This window comes from Oncorhynchus mykiss, chromosome 25 (genome assembly GCF_013265735.2).
Source record: "Oncorhynchus mykiss isolate Arlee chromosome 25, USDA_OmykA_1.1, whole genome shotgun sequence".
NCBI classification, from domain to species: domain Eukaryota; kingdom Metazoa; phylum Chordata; class Actinopteri; order Salmoniformes; family Salmonidae; genus Oncorhynchus; species Oncorhynchus mykiss.
This window is the reverse complement of record NC_048589.1, coordinates 25,854,365-25,875,071: the sequence shown is the minus strand read 5'-3', so window position 1 is coordinate 25,875,071 and position 20,707 is coordinate 25,854,365. Positions and strand designations below refer to the sequence as shown.

General features: G+C 41.6%; 1 long non-coding RNA gene across 1 annotated transcript; it reads left to right on the top strand.

Annotated features, from left to right (window-relative positions):
- Window positions 1-203: 203 nt before the first annotated feature.
- LOC110504331 lies at window positions 204-1,738 on the top strand. The gene is made up of 3 exons (XR_002470589.2): window positions 204-494; window positions 578-637; window positions 919-1,738. It is a non-coding gene; the product is annotated as an uncharacterized LOC110504331 (long non-coding RNA).
- The last annotated feature ends 18,969 nt before the right edge of the window (window positions 1,739-20,707 follow it).

The following is a 20,707-nucleotide window of genomic DNA, read 5'->3' as shown; positions in this document are numbered from 1 at the left end:
TGACGATCCTACCACTGGGAATCCATTCACAAAACTGAGAGAGGGTATGGAGGTTGGGGAGGATGGGGGGAGTTGCCGGCAGAGGAGTACAGTGTAAGAGCTGTTTTGGATGGGAGGGGGGGGGGGGGGGGGGGGGTGTTGTTTGGAATTGAAGCCAGCTACGTTATCTGCATCCTGTTATGGAGAATATTTTTTTTCTTCATACAACAGAGGGTGAGTCATGAAGACCAATAGGATCCTATTGTGCATTTAAACTTGATATTAGCTCAGAGTGATCAAAGCAACTACATCCATTTGATACTGTACGATGACACTGACAGATGTTTGCACAAGGCTGGAATACAGCAGATATGTTTCTGGAGATCCTGGATTCAAAAAAGCAATAATTTCCATGCAAATACTTATTTTCCATAGATTTCCATTATATTAAAGAGGATACCTCGAAAAATCTCCACTGCAAGCACTGGTTTGGCAAAACATTTGGGACATTGCAGGTAAAATGTATTAGCTTTTAAGGTTAACTGCTAACCTACCCTGGTGTTATTTTGTATATATGATTTTTCCCTGCTTGTTGCAGCACTGACAACATTAAGCCACAGACAGAGTACTCTGTCTAGGAGAGAAGAAAACTCTTCAGGTCAGTTTCCAGACTAGTTAATATTTCATCTTGTATACTGTATGTGGTATAATGACTGCTATTGATTTCTCATCTCTTATTGATGCAGTCTGGTGCCAGAACAAAATACTAATTACATCCATCCTACTACATTTTTCATGTTCACTTCTTCAATTACCCCAACGAAGTGAGAGCATGTCTCAATTTCTGAGTTTGTTAACTGAGGCTGCAGTGTTTTACAATGTACCATCATTTTGCAAATCTAACTTATTAATAATGTTTATGGTGTTTGCTCCCCACAGATACAGCCTGGGTTGTGATAGACTGCAAGAAACCAAGCATGACCCTCTCCATTAGATAACCCAGCAGTACAGACCGAGTGACTTCCCCAATAGCCAGAAACTGACCAGTTTAGCAAGTGTAGAAAAGAGATGTGAAGTGTTGCTGCCTGGTCACCGCTGTAGCGTGGCAGCAGTGAAGCACTGGTGGTAAGTACTGAGCAGTAATCTGGAGGTGAAAGAAACGCACACCTGTTTAGGCGAGGTGCTGGCTAGCGGAGTAGAACACTAGGAGCTCAGATGCAATAATTTAATAACCTAATAACCAACGTTTCGACAGACAAGCTGTCTTCATCAGGGTTTAATGAGCAGTACTCAGGGAGAAGGAAAGGAAATATGCTCTGCTGTCTGCTCTAAGACTTGGAAGATAGGATGGCAGGCCCTGCCAACACAGCTGTCCGGATTGCCAGTCACTCAGCGAATGATGCTCCCCGCTCGCCCACATCACAGAACCTGCAAATCTTTCAACATGGCAGCCGGGCACACCAGGACACAAAGCTGTAAACGAACCCTGGAAAGACAGGCTCCAGCTCAGTAGTGTGCTGGTGGAGTGTGAGGGCTTTACACATCACTGTCAGGGAGAGGATGAGATTGGTAAAATCACCCTTTCTTTTAAATGCTATGGAATTTCTTTGTCAATGCCTTGACTGAGTCAGGAATGTACATTTTGATGAAGTCTTATAGACCCATTTCATTGTAAAAGGCCCAGTGCAGTTTCCTGTGTTTTATGTATATTTCCACACTATGAGTTTGAAATAATACAGTGAAATTGTGAAAATTATGATTATACCCTTTTAGTGTAAGAGCTGTTTGAAAAGACAGCCTGGAATTTCAGCCTGTTTTTTTGGGATGGAGCTTTGGCCTGCCTGGTGACATCACCAGGTTGTAAGTAAGTTAATAGACCAATAAGACTGATAATTCTAAACCTCTCTGCCAATAACAGCTTGTTTTCCCCTCCACACTCAGACCACTCCCAGAATATCACAGTAAGGTACTAATTTGTTACCCAGAAATTATTTGATAAATGAGATAATAATGGTGGCACAATTGGCCCAGTGTCGTCCGGGTTAGGGGTGGGTTTGGCCGGGGTAGGCCGTCATTGTAAAATAAGAATTTGTTCTTAACTTGCCTAGTTAAGTAAAGGTTAAATAAATAAAATAAAACATCTATAAACTTTGATCTAGAGATATAATCAAAAGTTGTACCATTCCGATGAGGACAGTCCTTCAACCAATATAATTTTATGAAAAAAACATGCTATGAAATGGTTTCAAACACAAAGAGTGAGCAGATCCCTAGTCCACCCTACTATGACGTGCCACATGTACTCAGACTCTAAGACATTTGGAGGGAAGAAAGAAAAAAAATATAATCAGTTGAAGTTTTGAACAGTGTAATTCGGTCAATTGTTAATAACTTGCTGGGCGCCAGGCTTGCAAAATCTATTTTGTGATGAAGACAGTGGAGAGACTTTATGAGCAGCCATTTCTCTTGCGCCAGGTTTTTGTTTACACTTTCATTATATCTCTACTACATTATCTGATGCCTCGATCTCGTTTTCAATCTCACGACTGGGTTTTAATCTCCTGACGCGCTCCGCAGCCCACTCGCCTTGCCGGCCTGTGCCACGGCAGAGGAATCAGAGAGGGGTTATATTACAGCACATGAATCAAGGCAAAAGGAAATGCACTCCAGACGCTTTTAGATGGTTTTAATTTATGGCAGAGGGCTGCGGATACAAAAAATGCATTTAATGTAATCTGATCACTTGATTCAATGCCACATTTATGAGCAATCTGACTCTAGCTGGCAAAGTGACTAGATTTAAAAACAGAGCCTGTGGCCTAAAGTTGTTTAGATTATGTTCTGAGACAGAAACCTAGAAACGTATATTAATACTACTACTAATCACAATAAGATCATATTAATGCTATTAATAATACAAAAGTAATTAATTAAGTATTAACTTTTGATGAAGTATATGAGTTAGATGTTAAATACTAAATACACACGTGTTAATTAATTGCATCCTTGTAAAATTAAATTTGGAAAGAATAACAAAGACTTTCTCTATTAGCGAAAACATAAAAAAAATTATACTGGGTACTGTAAAAAATAATCACTTCTAGAAATGAAACAAACTATTATTGAGATTTCCTTTCATATGTCAATTTGTATGTTGTTTCCAGGGGGATTGACTTTCTCAATGTCTCACTGTTGTGGTCCGTGTCCCATTGATGTCTCAAATGTAAATATCGTCTCTGTTTCTTTAGAGATTAAATCAATTGATGGGTATCTGTTGTTGGACCCAATCCATTACAGCAAATCCAGCCCAGCAGGGCATTTGGTCAACACATTAAGGAGTCCACAGGCATTTAAAGCGAAGGGGAGAAGAGCATCGAGTTTTAATGCTCCAAGCCACAGAAATTAAGTCCAATTTATTACTTGATCCTTATGCCTTATGGCACGGAGAGTTGTGCACAACACTGCCAAACAAATATTTGTCTCTAAAAACACAAGTTAAAGGAGTTTATTTTGAATCTTTTGCTCTGTTGAGCAGATGATGTGTTGCCAACAGCCATTGGATTAGCATACGACCACAACATTTGTTCCAGCATGATGCAATGCTAAGACCCACGGAAACAATTTCTTGGTATGGTTCTTCTTCTTTTGCTGAATACTGGTATGGCTATTTCTACCCTAAGTTCAACTTTGACCTCAGTCCATGAAAAATAATATATATACAGTATATATACACTTCCGTTCAAAAGTTTGGGGTCACTTAGAAATTTCTTTTTTTTTTCAATGGCAACAGTGAAGATTCTGGCCTTCAAGGCAGAGTTGCAAAGAAGAAGCCATATCTCAGACTGGCCAATAAGAAGAAAAGATTAAGATGGGAAAAAGAACACAGACACTGGACAGAGGAACTCTGCCTAGAAGGCCAACATCCCTGAGTCGCCTCTTCACCGTTGACATTGTGACTGGTGTGTTGCAGGTATTATTTAATGAAGCTGCCAGTTGAGGACTTGTGAAGTGTCTGTTTCTCAAATTGTACACTCTAATGTACTTTTACTCCTGATCAATTGTGCCCCGGGGCCTCCCACTCCTCTTTCTATTCTGGTTAGAGACAGTTTGCGCTGTTCTGTGAAGTGCTCCGCCCAAAACCTTAAGGCTCTCCAGAGGGTAGTGAGGTCTGCACAACGCATCACCGGGGGCAAACTACCTGCCCTCCAGGACACCTACACCACCCGATGTCACAGGAAGGCCATAAAGATCATCAAGGACAACAACCACCCGAGCCACTGCCTGTTCACTCCGCTTTCCTCCAGAAGGCGAGGTCAGTACAGGTGCATTAAAGCAGGGACCGAGAGACTGAAATACAGCTTCTATCTCAAGGCCATCAGACTGTTAAACAGCCACCACTAACATTGAGTGGCTGCTACCAACACACTGATTCAACTCCAGCCACTTTAATAATGGGAATTGATGGAAATTGATGGAAAATATATCACTAGCCACTTTAAACAATGCTACTTAATATAATGTTTACATACCCTACATTACTCATCTCATATGTATATGTATATACTGTACTCTATATCATCTACTGCATCTTTATGTAATACATGTATCACTAGCCACTTTAAACTATGCCACTTTGTTTACATACCCTACATTACTCATCTCATATGTATATACTGTACTCGATACCATCTACTGCATATTGCCTATGCCGGTCTGTACCATCACTCATTAATATATCTTTATGTACACATTCTTTATCCCTTTACACTTGTGTGTATAAGGTAGTAGTTTTGGAATTGTTAGGTTAGATTACTCGTTGGTTATTACTGCATTGTCGGAACTACAAGCACAAGCATTTCGCTACACTCGCATTAACATCTGCTAAACATGTGTATGTGACAAATACATTTGATTTGATTTGATTTTAAGTGAGTATGAGATCTTCAGTTTCTTGGCATTCTTGGCAATTTCTCGCATGGAATAGCCTTCATTTCTCAGAACAAGAATAGACTGATGAGTTTCAGAAGAAAGTGCTTTGTTTCTGGCCATTTTGAGCCTGGAATCGAACCCACAAATGCTGATGCTCCAGATACATAACTAGTCTACAAAGACCAGTTGTATTGCTTTTTTAATCAGAACAACAGTTTTCAGCTGTGCTAACATAATTGCAAAAGGGTTTCCTAATGATCAATTAGCATTGATTAATTGATCAGTGATGGTTGCTGATAATAGGCCTCTGTACACCTAAATATATATTCCATAAAAAATCAGCCATATCCAGCTACAACAGTCATTTACACATGAATAATGTCTACACTGTATTTCTGATCAATTTGATGCTATTTTAATGGGCAAAAATGTGCTTTTCTTTCAAATTAAGGACATTTCTAAGTGACCTCAAACTTTTGAACGGTAGTGCATATACAGATGAAGACGGAAGTTTACATACACTTAGGTTGTCTTTAAAACTCGTTTTTCAATCAATCCACACATTTCTTGTCTACCCCCTACTTTTTCGAACATTCTGTTAAAAATCGCGCAACATTTCAGCGTCCTGCTACTCATGCCAGGAATATAGTATATGCATATGATTAGTATGTGTGGATAGAAAACACTCTGAAGTTTCTAAAACTGGTTAAATAATGTATGTGACTATAACAGAACGTGAACAGCAAGCGAAATCCCAAGAAAAACCTGGTCACAAAAACCACAGAAAAGTATTAATCCGCCAGTCTCTGAATTGTTTATTGCAAGCAAAAATATATAGTAGGGAGCTTGCAGTTCCTACAACTTCCACACGATGTCGCCAAAAACGTCATTTTCATTGACAAAAATCCTTTGTGTAATGACAAATAGATCCTTCATTTCGTCCAGCATACAGCAATCGATTTTGGAAGAGAGACAAAGGACATCGTTTTCTTGAGTAGCTGCTATTGAATACAGATCGCCCAGTGATCAATTTGATCGCTTATTAATGTTTACAAATACCTAAATTTGGGTCACAAAAGTAGGTTGAAGTGTTTTGTCAAAGAATATAGGCAACTTATATAATTTAAAAAAATGACCTTGCGTCAGGAAGCTTTTTTCCTGAACCAGACAGGCTATACAAATGGATATTTTGGGCATACATGGACGGATTTAATCGGGAAAAAAGACCCAATTGTGATGTTTATGGAACATATAGGAGTGCCAACAAAGAATATCATCAAAGGTAATGAATGTTTTATATTTTATTTCTGCGTTTTGTGTAGCGCCGGCTACGCTAATTCTTTTGTTTACGTCCCCTTCAGGTATATTGGGGTGTTGCATGCTATCAGATAATAGCTTCTCATGCTTTCGCCGAAAAGCATTTTAAAAATCTGACTTGTTGGCTAGATTCACAACGAGTGTAGCTAATTAATTCAATACCCTGCATGTGTGTTTTAATGAACGTTTGAGTTTTAACGAGTACATTTAGCATTTAGCGTAGCGCATTTGCATTTCCAGGTGTCTAGATGAGACATCTGTATCTCAGGTAGGAGCAAGAAGTTAACAAACTATAGTTTTGGCAAGTCGGTTAGGACATCTACTTTGTGCATTCATTTTTCCAACAAATCTTTACAGACAGATTATTTCACTTACAATTCATTGTATCACAATTCCAGTGGGTCAGAAGTTTACATACACTGAATTGACTGTGCCTTTAAACAGCTTTGAAAATTCCATAAAATTATGTCATGGCTTTAGAAGCTTCTGATAGGCTAATTGACATCACTTGAGTCAATTGGGGGTGTACCTGTGGATGTATTTCAAGGCCAACCTTCAAACTCAGTGTTTCTTTGCTTGACATCATGGGAAAATTTTAAAAAATCAGCCAAGACCTCAGAAAAAAAATTGTAGACCTGCACAAGTCTGGTTCATCCTTGGGAGCAATTTCCAAACACCTGAAGGTACCACATTCATCTGTACAAACAATAGTACGCAGGTATAAACACCATGGGACCACGCAGCCGCCATACCGCTCAGGTACTCAGCCAGGTACTCAGCCAACCTTTTGCCACATTTCAGGCTTCAAACATAAAGATATAAAACTGTATTTCTTTGTGAAGAATCAACAACAAGTGGGACACAATCACTATGGAACGACATTTATTGGATATTTCAAACTTTTTTAACAAATCAAAAACTGAAACTGAAAAATTGGGCGTGCAAAATCATTCAGCCCCTTTACTTTCAGTGCAGAAAACTCTCTCCAGAAGTTCAGTGAGGATCTCTGAATGATCCAATGTTGACCTAAATGACTAATGATGATAAATACAATCCATCTGTGTGTAACCAAGTCTCCGTATAAATGCACCTGCACTGTGATAGTCTCAGAGGTCCGTCAAAAGCGCAGAGAGCATCATGAAGAACAAGGAAAACACCAGGCAGGTCCGAGATACTGTTGTGAAGAAGTTTAAAGCCGGATTTGGATACAAAAAGATTTCCCAAGCTTTAAACATCCCAAGGAGCACTGTGCAAGCAAGATAATATTGAAATGGAAGGAGTATCAGACCACTGCAAATCTACCAAGACCTGGCCGTCCCTCTAAACTTTCAGCTCATACAAGGAGAAGACTGATCAGAGATGCAACCAAGAGGCCCATGATCACTCTGGATGAACTGCAGAGATCTACAGCTGAGGTGGGAGACTCTGTCCATAGGACAACAATCAGTCGTATATTGCACAAATCTGGCCTTTATGGAAGAGTGGCAAGAAGAAAACCACTTCTTAAAGATATCCATAAAAAGTGTCGTTTAAAGTTTGCCACAAGCCACCTGGGAGACACACCAAACATGTGGAAGAAGGTGCTCTGGTCAGATGAAACCAAAATTGAACTTTTTGGCAACAATGCAAAACGTTATGTTTGGCGTAAAAGCAACACAGCTGAACACACCATCCCCACTGTCAAACATGGTGGTGGCAGCATCATGGTTTGGGCCTGATTTTCTTCAGCAGGGACAGGGAAGATGGTTAAAATTGATGGGAAGATGGATGGAGCCAAATACAGGACCATTCTGGAAGAAAACCTGATGGAGTCTGCAAAAGACCTGAGACTGGGATGGAGATTTGTCTGCCAACAAGACAATGATCCAAAACATAAAGCAAAATCTACAATGGAATGGTTCAAAAATAAACATATCCAGGTGTTAGAATGGCCAAGTCAAAGTCCAGACCTGAATCCAATCGAGAATCTGTGGAAAGAACTGAAAACTGCTGTTCACAAATGCTCTCCATCCAACCTCACTGAGCTCGAGCTGTTTTGCAAGGAGGAATGGGAAAAAAATTCAGTCTCTCGATGTGCAAAACTGATAGAGACATACCCCAAGCGACTTACAGCTGTGATCGCAGCAAAAGGCTAGCGTCCCACATACCCTAGAGAGATTAACCCCTTACCGTAAGACTGCCTGTGTTTGTCCTTTCTGAAGACGATTCCATGAACCCATGACATTCTAGGAGCAGCAGCCTGTGAATATCTGTGTGAGGGGAGCTTGCCCTGTCTTCTCCACCTGAAATTAAGTGCAATATGAGCCCTGGAAGGGTCCCCTTTGCCATAGCCCATCTGCCTGCTGTCAAATCAAATCAAATCAAGTCAAAGTTTATTTGTCATGTACGCCGAATACAACAGGTATTCAACCTTACTACAAGCCCTAACCAACAGTGCAATTTAACCCTTGTGTTGTCTTAAGGGTCAAAAATGACCCTCCACTATTTTCAACAGCAGAGAAAACACACTAAATTATATTTTTTCCACTTGATGACTATTCCTAGAGTGACCCCAACATTAGAAAAGTGAATCATCACCTTTGTTCATATTTCCATGAATGCTGTACACCACCACAGTACAAAGATTGTCTTAGGGTCTGACCCGGCAGTTATGAAATAATTTACACAGCACAAAAACCACAAACAAACAAACACACACACACACACACACACACACACACACACACACACATGCACACACACACGCACACACACACACACAATGAGAAATTGAGATGATGTGTGCTACTGATTGAACTCAGCCAGCAGCTCCTGAAGAGGAAGATCACCATGGTTGGCACAGTTAGAAAGAACAAGCCTGAGCTCCCCCCTGCACTCTTCACAACAAGGGGGATAGAGGCCTTCTCATCAAAGTTGGCCTTCAACCCCACCACCACTCTAGTTTCTTACCTCCTAAAGAGGAACAAGAATGTGGTCCTCCTGAGCACACTGCACAAAACGGCTAAGATCAGTGATCATGAGGATAGGAAGCCAGCCATCATCCTGGACTACAATCACAACAAAGGAGGCGTGGACAACCTGGACAAGGTGATTGGAACTTACAGCTGCAGGAGGATGACTGCCCGCTGGCTCCTGGACATCTTCCATAACATCATTGACGTGTCCTCATACAATTCCTTTGTGATGTGGAACAAGATCAACCCTACCTGGATGCCTGATAAGCGGAACAAGAGGAGGGTGTTCCTGGAGCTGCTGGGAAAGCACTTTTAGCCCCACACATTCAAAGAAGGGAGCGCCTCCCCCACACAGCAGCCTCTGCAGCGCTTGTGAAAGCTGTTCAGGGGGCTGATTCTTGTCCTGATCCACCTGAGGCTACAGCTGGGGAAGGCAAGAGGAGGAGATGCCAATTTTGCCCCCCAAAGGACTGTAAAACAAATACTATGTGCTGCACATGTGAGAAATACATCTGCAAAGTCAGTGCACACACACTTGCATAGTGTCCTACATTTACTAATTAGAGTTGATTGATTCATTTTCTTCAGGTTTTTGTTGTGTCTATTATCTTATTATATTCTTATTTATTGTTGTTATTTATACACCTTGTGGGTGGGGGCAAAGGTTAAAAGATAGATGAAGACTTGTATTTTGTAGTTGAATTCCTCATTGTGCAGTATACTGTATAAGAATATATCACTATGTTACCAAAAAAGTTCAAGACTGTTATTGTTTCCCAATAAAATGCATTCAAAACTACTTTCTGCACATTTCTGCCACTTTCTTAGGCTATACAAGTGTTATCACTTGCTAAAAAATGTATGTTTACACCTATGTAGTCCCTTTAGCAATAATAATAATAAACCTCTACTTTAGTAAAGAAAACAATTATGACAGGTGTGTTGTAATAAAAACAAGTGGTGTCCACTGATTAAATAGTATTTCTGCATTGTGAAGAGGGAAACCCCAGATATTCACAAAGTTTGTCATGAAAGTTATATTTGGGGTTTTAAATTCAATTAAGCTGTTTTATTTTAGGGGTTTAGTGAAGGAGGATAATTTTTTACCCTTACGACAAGGGTAAATGTTAAGATTACACAAGGGTTAGTTAAAACATAGGTATTAGGTAAACAATAGATAAGTAAAGAAATAAAATAGAAAATCAGTAAAACAACATTGAAAATAACAGTAGCGAGGCTCTTTACAGAGTCAATGTGCGGGGGCACCGGTTAGTCAGGCTAATTGAGGTAATATGTACATGAATGTATAGTTAAAGTGACTATGCAAAGATGATACACAGAGAGTAGCAGCAGCGTAGAAGAGGGGTTGGCGGGGGAGGTGGGGGGGCGACGACAATGCAAATAGTCCGCATAGCCATTTGATTACCTAAAAAGGAGTCTTATGGCTTGGGGGTAAAAGCTGTTGAGAAGCCTTTTGGTCCTAGACTTGACCTGTTCTCCTCAATGGACACATTCCTGCTCTCTTCTCCATAGACAGACACCAACAGCACCAGGGCAGGAAAGACAGAACCGGTGCTTTAAGCCTCTTCCTTATTCTCCTGTCCTTGTCGCCTTACCTTCATGACCTCCGATCTCAAAGCACTTGAAAGGTCATGGCAATCAGGTGGCAGCCTATCCATGCTTTTTACCTATCAGTGATAATCCAGAGACTTAGCAATAGAGACTTAGCAATACATCCATTCCTTTGTTTAAATGTAACCAACAGAATTCATGTGAGTAATTGACACAATCACCATTTCAAACTGGGATCACAAAACCCCAGTTAGAATATAAACACAACCTCAAGCATAAATCAGAATAGTGGCCATCAAACAGAGTCAAGGGCAACAGTGTTTTGGCATGTGCATGATGAGTGTCCATGCACTCGTGTTCTTGTTTACAATCAACTGAGTTCACTTCTACCCATGATCCCTGTCACCACCTCGCCGTTTCTGCATAGCTCTGCTCTGTTTCATATCAAGTTCCAAGACGCAGTTTTACTAAACTTCTCAGCTGACACGATTCCGTTAAACAAAGAAGAGACATCCATTTTCGTCTCTCTCTTTACTTTTTCCACTGCGTGTGTTGAAATAGTTGCAAGGACTTGGTGTTGGTTGGTTCTTGCAAAGCAACAGAAAGCAAAATAAAGACTTTTTGCATCTTTAAGAAATTATTCACGGCTCCAGTTCAGAGGAGTGCTCATGTGATGGGCTGTGACAAGTGTGCTGCTCTGAGCGAGTCCCTGCCAGCTGGGTAGATTGGCTCTGCCTTCTCTGAGACACCATTAGTGCACGGAACTACTGTGCAACCAACCACTCCCCCTCGACAGAGTCGTCACACTCCAATAGGAACAGAAGAACCGCTAAAGTTTCTGAGATTTTGAAGGAGTCAAGTTCGTTTTGAAGACTCGCCGAAATACTCTGCTGTAGATGATCTGACATCTGAAGCTCGCTTTTGACCAGATCATGCCAAGAGCTTCAGCATAAGCTCCTCTTTGTAGTTGAAGGGATAAAATAAACACTTGATGTTGGTTGTTTTGCTGTAGGATTCCATTAGGTACTGCAGTGGCCAGCCTAGACCCTGCCTTCTGATTGGCTAGGAATTCCATGAGTCTGGCTGGAGACTCAAACCCAGAGAAATGCATTCATTCTAAGGGAGGGAAGACGTCAAAACTTCAAGAGGGTTCAATTGAGCATGAATGTATTATTTGGTAGGGTGTTTATTGTCCATTAATAAATTAAAGAGCCATCGCTTTCATTGAATTCATTGAAATCATGACAACAGTGATTCTTTGCAAATTTGTGAATGCTTCATCAAGAGACAGAAAAGAAAGAAACTGGGTTGCTTCTACAGTACATGGTTGATACAGAAAGTCTTTAGAAAAAGGATTGTAAAAATGGTTTGATAACTGTTGTGAGGTTATTGTCTGTAATTGCTCCATCCTTGGTTGCATGGTCCAGACAGATGCATGAATGCTGTTTTTGTATTCAGAGATGATGACATGGATCTCCTTCCTTTTTCAGAGGCAATTTCGGGAGGTTAACCCAAGCCACCTCTAATGACCCTGCATTTTGCTCTCATGCACGTATTGAGATAAGTCGTTGTATCTTTTGCCTATGATCCATCCCCTACTAGGCCCCAAGCTATTCAGACGAGCTTTGGTGTGGTAGTTGTGGGCAGGCCAAGACAGAGGGACTATAATGGGGGGAGAGGGTTCAAACGTTTGTAGAATGTAAATTATTGAGCGAAGCTTGCTTGGAGAATTGTGTAAATTATCCCAGTTACATACAATACCAGTCAAAAGTTTGGACACACCTACTGATTCAAAACATTTTCGTTATTTTTCCAAATGTCTTCATTGTAGAATAATAGTGAAGACATCACAACTGTGAAATAACACGTGCAATCATGTAGTAATCAAAAAAGTGTTAAACAAATCAAAATATTTTTTATATTTGAGATTATTCATAGTAGGCACCCTTCGCCTTACAGACAGCTTTGCACACTCTTGGCATTCTCTCAACCAGCTTCATGAGGAAGTCACCTGGAATCCATTTCAATGAATAGGTGTGCCTGGTAAAAAGTCAATTTGTTGAATTTTTTTATTCTTAACGTGTTTCAGCCAATCAGTTTTATTGTGAAAAGGTAGGGATGGTAGGCCTATTTGGTAAAAAACAAATCCATATTATGGCAAGACCAGTGTCACGCCCTGACCTTAGAGAGCCTTTTAATTTCTCTATTTGGTTAGGTCGGGGTGTGATTTGGGTGGGCATTCTAGTTTTTCTATTTCTTTGTTGGCCGGGTATGGTTCCCAATCAGAGGCAGCTGTCTATCGTTATCTCTGATTGGGGATCATACTTAGCAGCCTTTTTTCCACCTTTAGTTTGTGGGATCTTGTTTGTGTGTAGTTGCTTTCTGCACTGCATGTAGCTTTAAGTTAGTTTTGTATTTTGTTGTTAAAATAAAAGAAAGATGTACGCCTACGACGCTGCACCTTGGTCCAATCCATCTCTAAACAAACGTGACAACCAGCTCAAAAAAGCAAAGAGAAATGACAGACCATCATTGCTTTAAATGTCAAGAACTTTTAAAGTTTCTTCAAATGCAGCTGCAAAAACCATCAAGTGTCAATAAGAAGGAGAGACTTGCTTGGGCCAAGAAACACAAGCAATGGACATTAGAAAGATGGAAATCTGTCCTTTGGTCTGATGAGTCAAATTTGAGATTTTTGGTTCCAACCACTGTGTCTGTGTGAGAACGGATGATCTCTGCATGTGTGGTTCCCACCATGAAACATGGAGGAGGAGGTGTGATGGTGTGGGGTTGCTTTCCTGGTGCCACTGTTTGTGATTTAAGCAGCATGGCTACCACGGCATTCTGCAGCAATACGCCATCCCATTTGGTTTGTGATTAGTGGGACTATCATTTGTTTTTCAACAGGACAATGACCCAACACACCTCCAGGCTGTGTAAGGGCTATTTGACCAAGAAGGAGAGTGATGGAGTGCTGCATCAGATGACCTGGCCTCCACAATCACCCAACCTCATCCCAACTGAGATAGTTTGGGATGAGTTGGACCAAAGAGTGAAGGAAAAGCAGCCAATAAGTGCTCAGCATATGTGGGAACTCCTTTTTAATACTGTTGGGAAAGCATTCCAGATTAAGCTGGTTGAGATTGTGCAACGCTGTCATCAAGGCAACGGATGGCTACATTGAAGAATCTCAAATATAAAATATATTTTGATTTGTTTAACACTTGTTTGGTTACCACATGATTCCAGATGTGTTATTTCATAGTTTTGATGTCTTCACTATTATTCTACAATGTAGAAAATAGGAAAGATCAAGAAAAACGCTTGAATGAGTAGGCGTATCCAAATTTCTGACTGGTACAGTATACACAGGCTCTCCATCTCCTTCAGCCTGGAGGAGGGTCTACACAGAATCCAAAAGCAATGGTGACATCAATCAGACATTCTCTATGAGTGAACATGTTTTTCTGAACAACAATGTTTTCATCTGGACTACATAATCCACACAACCGTAAGGCAAGTATTTCTTCTTTCTTTTCCACATATTGTGAGAACCCCCTCAACACAATTAGCAATGGGTCAAAATAGCCTCCAGTAAACCATTTACTAAGTCTAGCCTTTCCTCACCTTCAGTCAGCAGTTCCTGCTCTCCTTTACCATTGTGAGAGGGAGAACTGTTAGTGTCCCTCAGCGGGTGATTGATCCATCTTATCATGCTGTTGTTGTCTGCCCCGCGGCATTCTGGGTTGGCCATGGTGTGTGTTGCAATCACTATTCGGGGGATAGTGGAAGGCAGGTTACTTGGTGACCACTCACATGTGACTCCTATACAGGGTTCAACTGAGAGCATTGGAGAGGGGAAGGCAATGTCAGGTTCAAAAACAGGACTGCCAGCTAGCTGGTGATGGGGATTGAGGCTGCCTGCTCCTGTCTAAAACTGATTGGCCTTTCAATAACCTTAGCCCTGAGGTTATAACCCTGAAACACAAGGGTTTTCTTTCACCCCATTTTTTTGTGTGTCTAATGTATGTCAATCTTTGAATGTGAGCATCCTGCATTGCAGGATAAAATGTTTGACACACACTATTTGAGACACTCTACCTTGGTATTTCAACCAGAGTGGATGGCAATTCTTCAAGTTGACAGACGCCCGTTTATAAGGTCTCTTTTAGTTACACTATGTTTTGAGTCATGGCATACTGAGACCAGCAGGCCTAACAGGGCCAAATGTGGCAGTATAATCATGCTGATAGGATCGGTGACAGACAAATGGCCATCAAATCCTTTGGTGATTAGACACAGGCTGGGATAAAAGACACCAAGACACCTCCATTTCACCACCCTTTCCCACCATTTCGGTTCAAGCCCTCACATCAGAGAGCCTTCCAAAAAGCGTCTCTGTTCTAATGCCCCCCCAACCCACCCATACCCCCCTTTCTCTATATATTGTCCATCACGTTCCTCCACAACAGCCAGCAGTTTCATAAAAGATGATCCAGTATCACAACATTGTTATTTTACAAAAAAATTGATTTCCTATTTTGGTAAATCTAGTCAAGATTTACAAGCAGTTAGCATTCTAATAAACATGGTGTTATAGAAATTCTAAGTAGTCAAAAAATACTACCAAATCTTTTTAAAGAACTACAATAAAACCCAAACAATGGTGAAATTGGCCCAGCGTCATTCAGGTTTGGCTGGTGTAGGCCGTCATTGTAAATAAGAATTTGTTCTTAACTGACTTGCCTAGTTAAATAAAAGTTCAATTAAAAAAATTCTAAATTAAAACAAAATCTAAATAGGATAATCATCAGAGGTGGGGATGGTTCTTTTCTCCTCTCTGTTGTCTATTCAAGCAGAACCTGGTGATCTATCCAGCGAACCTGCAGACCTTGAAATGTAGATCTGAGAGGAGCTGAGTACAGATGACAGCTGTCATACCTCTCGCTGCCATAAAGAAGTGAAACGTAGGGAAGGAGAAAAAAGAGAAGCAGCAACTTTAATACTTTTGTGTTGAAGACACTAGGATTTTTTTTTTTTTTGGGGGGGGGGGGTGTAATGCAGAACTCTGCTACTCAGCATAAAACGTGACGGATGATGAAGAAATAAATAAGGTTGGTGAGTGACCACTTGAAACGCTCCCCCTGTGCTGCGGGGTATACTGCCTCCTTTTTTAGATGCTAATATACTGCTGTGATAGCAACACCAAATGAAGGGGTCCTCCAGAGCCTTTGATACAGATTATCCCTTCCTGCATCTTTTTCCTTGGCTGGCACAATAAGGCAGAATCCCTCAGAGAGTCAACGAGGCTCTTTTGTTGCAGGCTGACCTGGAGGCACTGAGATGAGAAGCTATTAATATAAGCATATGTCTGATACAGTACGTACCGGCGCTGAAGCATGTTTTTGTGTATTAGAAATTGATGATGCTGCTATAATCTGGCCTAACTGCACAGACACTATAGAAAGCCTCTCAAAGGGTTAGTGGCATGCACTTTAGGTCATCGCGGGACATGGCTGTATGCAGAAAGGACAGAAATGTGGTGAAACGTCATATGAATGCACTGTTCTGTGTACTGAGGGGTAATTCTTATTTAACTATTGAAGTCTTACCATATAATCTTTGAACTATTTTACCCTACATTTTGCCATAGAGATTTATAAAAAAAACTCCTCTATGGTGCCACTTCCTTATGAAAACCAGTAGGTGTAGATAGTCTACGGTCTTGCCAGACGTTCCGTTTCCTCATTCTTTTAGGTGGGCTGGCCGTGGCCCTCGGGGCCCCTGAGTAGATGAGTGTCTGTGTGACTTAACAGGGTCAGAGTAAAGGGTGGCTTTGTGGTCCAGGTTTTTTTAGGGTGTGTAGGAAAACTTCAGGGAGTCTCCGGGGAGGAAATGGACAGGAGGGGTTCAAAATGAGCAATGGGGAGCTGGAGGTCAAGAGAATGAAAAAAATCCTCAGAAAGCACAAAACCTTATTGGGTTTCATTTAATAGCGCGGGCCGATTTTTCTCCCTTTGCGCTATGCACTGACCCAGCCATTAGGGCCTCACTGTAGAATGTGTAAACCTCCTGCTATTAAAGCCACCATTTGCGGTGTCAGTTCCTATGAGCCAAATCTATGGCTGCCCCACAACCTCTCCACCACCCCTCCTTCAACTCAGGGCCTTTTCTCTCCTTTTGTAGCAACTTTCAGGCCACAATAACCATCATCAGTTAACGGAGGCGGCTCCATTACACTTCCCCTGTTCTGCTCTCCGCAGCCCCAGTCCTACATTAAACTAATATTATCTAATCCCAGAGTGGCTCAGCCCCTCGCAACACCCCATCAATTATTCATCTCCCATGCAGCTCACAGCTAATGTTCGATTTAAATTATTTAAACACATCTTCATTTATCAATAAACATAAATGTTAAACAAAGAATGCTGATGAGAAGCATGAATTTTACTGTAAAAAGTTGATGAGATTATTTGGAAAGCATTGCTTTGATTTATCAATGTGATATTTGCAGGTAATGTTTCAGGAAGAATGAAAAATTACACGGGAGAAAGGAGGAGCATCATCACTAGCTGGGTCTCTGGCCATTCCTTGTGTTTATGGTCAATACTGTCTGTCGCCAATTTAACAGTCGAAGATTAGGATATGCATTTCTCAGCCAAATATTTAAATCAACCATCGTTTTCAGCTTTCCTGTGTAAATGAATTGATTGCTGCCATAACTTAAAGAGAAATAAATCACAATTCTCTCCCAGACAAGCACTGAAGCAGTGTTGAAAGCACCAACATATTAATCCACAGTCCCCTAGGGTGCCATTACTGGTCAATCCACCCGCAGTGGAAGAGAGTAAAATGAACCTCCGGCTCTGAGATGTCCAACCTGTTAAAATGAGAAATGAACAGAAATGAACAGACCACTCCATTGGGCCCAACACTGAAAGAGAGGTCTTATCCAGCCACAACCTTTGACAAATGGGAGAAAACAGCCAAATGTCACAGCTCTTCCAATGCAAACACATTTGGGCTATTATGGATGACCTACGGAGGCTGGAATAATATGCAACCCTTCAGGTTTAAATGAAGCCCAGCTTGGGGTTAGGGGCTTGAGGTGCTTGGAGAAGGGAGCTTCGGTCTACTGCCCTCCTGTTGGCCTGTCTGACTTCCCTTCACCCCATCACTCTGTGCCACTTCCACTGAGGAATGCTGGGAATGCCCCTGTCCTGTCCCCTATGGCATGGCGGAGAGAGGAATAGAGGGGGCGACCTGAAAGACAAGGGGAAATAATTGCAAATGGGGTTTATCTGAGGAGCAGAAGAAGATGAATCTAGGGAGGTTGCTTGGTCCCTTTCCAAAAGAGGACCCTCTTATCCAGCCCACCTGCTAATCTTTGGACTAGAGAGATGGTACTAGACTCTTCAAAGCACAAAACATGGTAGGCTTTTAAAAACATTTTTTTTTTAAATACAGTTTTAGACATTTACCACCACCATCATCTCCATCCCTATCCTCCACCACCGCCACCCTCCTGTCTGCAGTGTTGGGTAAACAAGGCGGAACCCTTGTCAGCGTGGCTAAGCTGGCGGCTCTTGACAGAACGCTGAATGAGTGATTTACGGTTTCAAGTGAGAAGCTTTCACAGGTAATTAACCTGGTGAAGGGTGAGCGTGTGGAAATAGAGGGATCGAGGGAGAGAGAGACAAAAAACCCTCCATCACGTCACCATTTCAAGTCAAGACAGTGTGAATGGTTATGGCATCAGGGCTTGGGATACTAGCATTGGCGCCACTCATTCCTAGCAGTTGTTGGGACTGAAGGTACCAAGGAGAGTTTCTCCTTCTGTCCTCACCTTCACAGTCTGAGAATATGTAAGTGTAGAAATATGACTACAATGTCTCAACACCAAGCCTTTTCCATATGTGGGTACTGTAGGCCAACAATAAGGGTGTAAGGAAGTATGGATGAAGACCCACTGGACAGATGTCTCAATGTTTCATTGCATTGCATCTTCATGTCTTATTATGAAAGGAAATATGGGACAGGGGCTAGTCAATGCAATTTAACTGACAGTAAATATATTTCGTAGCCTATGACAGCCCCCTCTTGTAAAAAATGATCTGCTAAGAATAATTATGGAATCCTGAAACCAGAATAAAACCACTTGCATATCTGCATGAGTAATCCTGGAAGCCTGTAACGTCACCGGCTAACTGCAACCATTCGGGAAGATGTTCCCCCTCTGGGAGTGCCTAAATACCACTGACAACTTCACCCTGTGAAACGTTCAGGAAGTTGGCTGTTAAGCTGCATTTAAATATGAGCTAATCATTCCTGCTGTAAATGTCCCGACACCTAGAGTTCACACTGGGAGGTCTGGGACTGTGGGGATACGTGCGGCGGATTTACTTTAGGTCGGAGAGAACGAAGCGAACAGAACACACATAAACACACACACTTTCCCAAGCAGCCCCATTAGAGGTTATCAATGCTCTTCTCTTGCAGGCTACCCAGGTTTCCATGGTAACCTGATCTGTGGTGTGCTGAAAGTCGAGTCCTCAACTGTTAGCAGAAATCTCACCCACTAACCCTAACCCTAAAGGCGTCTGCATACTAGGTTTGGTTTGCTCGTAGCAAAACTCCCACCCACTAACCCTAACCCTAAAGGCGTCTGCATACTAGGTTTGGTTTGCTCGTAGCAGAACTCTCACCCACTAACCCTAAAGGCGTCTGCATACTAGGTTTGGTTTGCTCGTAGCAGAACTCTCACCCACTAACCCTAAAGGCATCTGCATACTAGGTTTGGTTTGCTCATAGTAGAACTCCCACCCACTAACCCTAACCCTAAAGGCGTCTGCATACTAGGTTTGGTTTGCTCGTAGCAAAACTCCCACCCACTAACCCTAACCCTAAAGGCGTCTGCATACTAGGTTTGGTTTGCTCGTAGCAGAACTCTCACCCACTAACCCTAAAGGCGTCTGCATACTAGGTTTGGTTTGCTCATAGTAGAACTCCCACCCACTAACCCTAACCCTAAAGGCGTCTGCATACTAGGTTTGGTTTGCTCGTAGCAAAACTCCCACCCACTAACCCTAACCCTAAAGGCATCTGCATACTAGGTTTGGTTTGCTCATAGCAGAACTCCCACCCACTAACCCTAACCCTAAAGGCGTCTGCATACTAGGTTTGGTTTGCTCGTAGCAGAACTCCCACCCACTAACCCTAACCCTAAAGGCGTCTGCATACTAGGTTTGGTTTGCTCGTAGCAGAACTCCCACCCACTAACCCTAACCCTAAAGGCGTCTGCATACTAGGTTTGGTTTGCTCGTAGCAGAACTCTCACCCACTAACCCTAAAGGCGTCTGCATACTAGGTTTGGTTTGCTCGTAGCAGAACTTGGCTAGGCTAAATTAATGTCTGTGCCTTCCCTTAAAATACCTTGGCTTGAAAAAAGTGATAACAGTACTGATTGTCCCTCTTGAGAGAAATCTGTAATAAATGTTGATGTTTTTGCAGAGGAGGTCTTTACATCTAAGATGTTTGGTGCTGTCACGCCCTGACCTTAGAGAGCTTTTTATGTCTCTATTTTGGTTTGGTCAGGGTGTGATTTGGGTGGGTATTATATGTTCATTTTTCTATGTTTTGTATTTCTTTGTTTTGGCAGGGTATGGTTCTCAATCAGGGACAGCTGTCTATTGTTGTCTCTGATTGGGAACCATACTTAGGTAGCACTTTTTCCCTCCTTTCTTTGTGGGTAGTTATTTCTGTTCAGTGTTCTACACTTGACAGGACTGTTTCAGTTTGCACTTTGTTATTTTTGTTCTAGTGTTCAGTTGTTAATAAAAATCATGAACACTTACCACGCTTTGGTTCGATCCTCCATCAGACGACTCCCATTACATTTGCTGTATTTCTCAAGAGTATTTATTTTTTAAGAAAACAGATCGTCTCTCATTGAATGA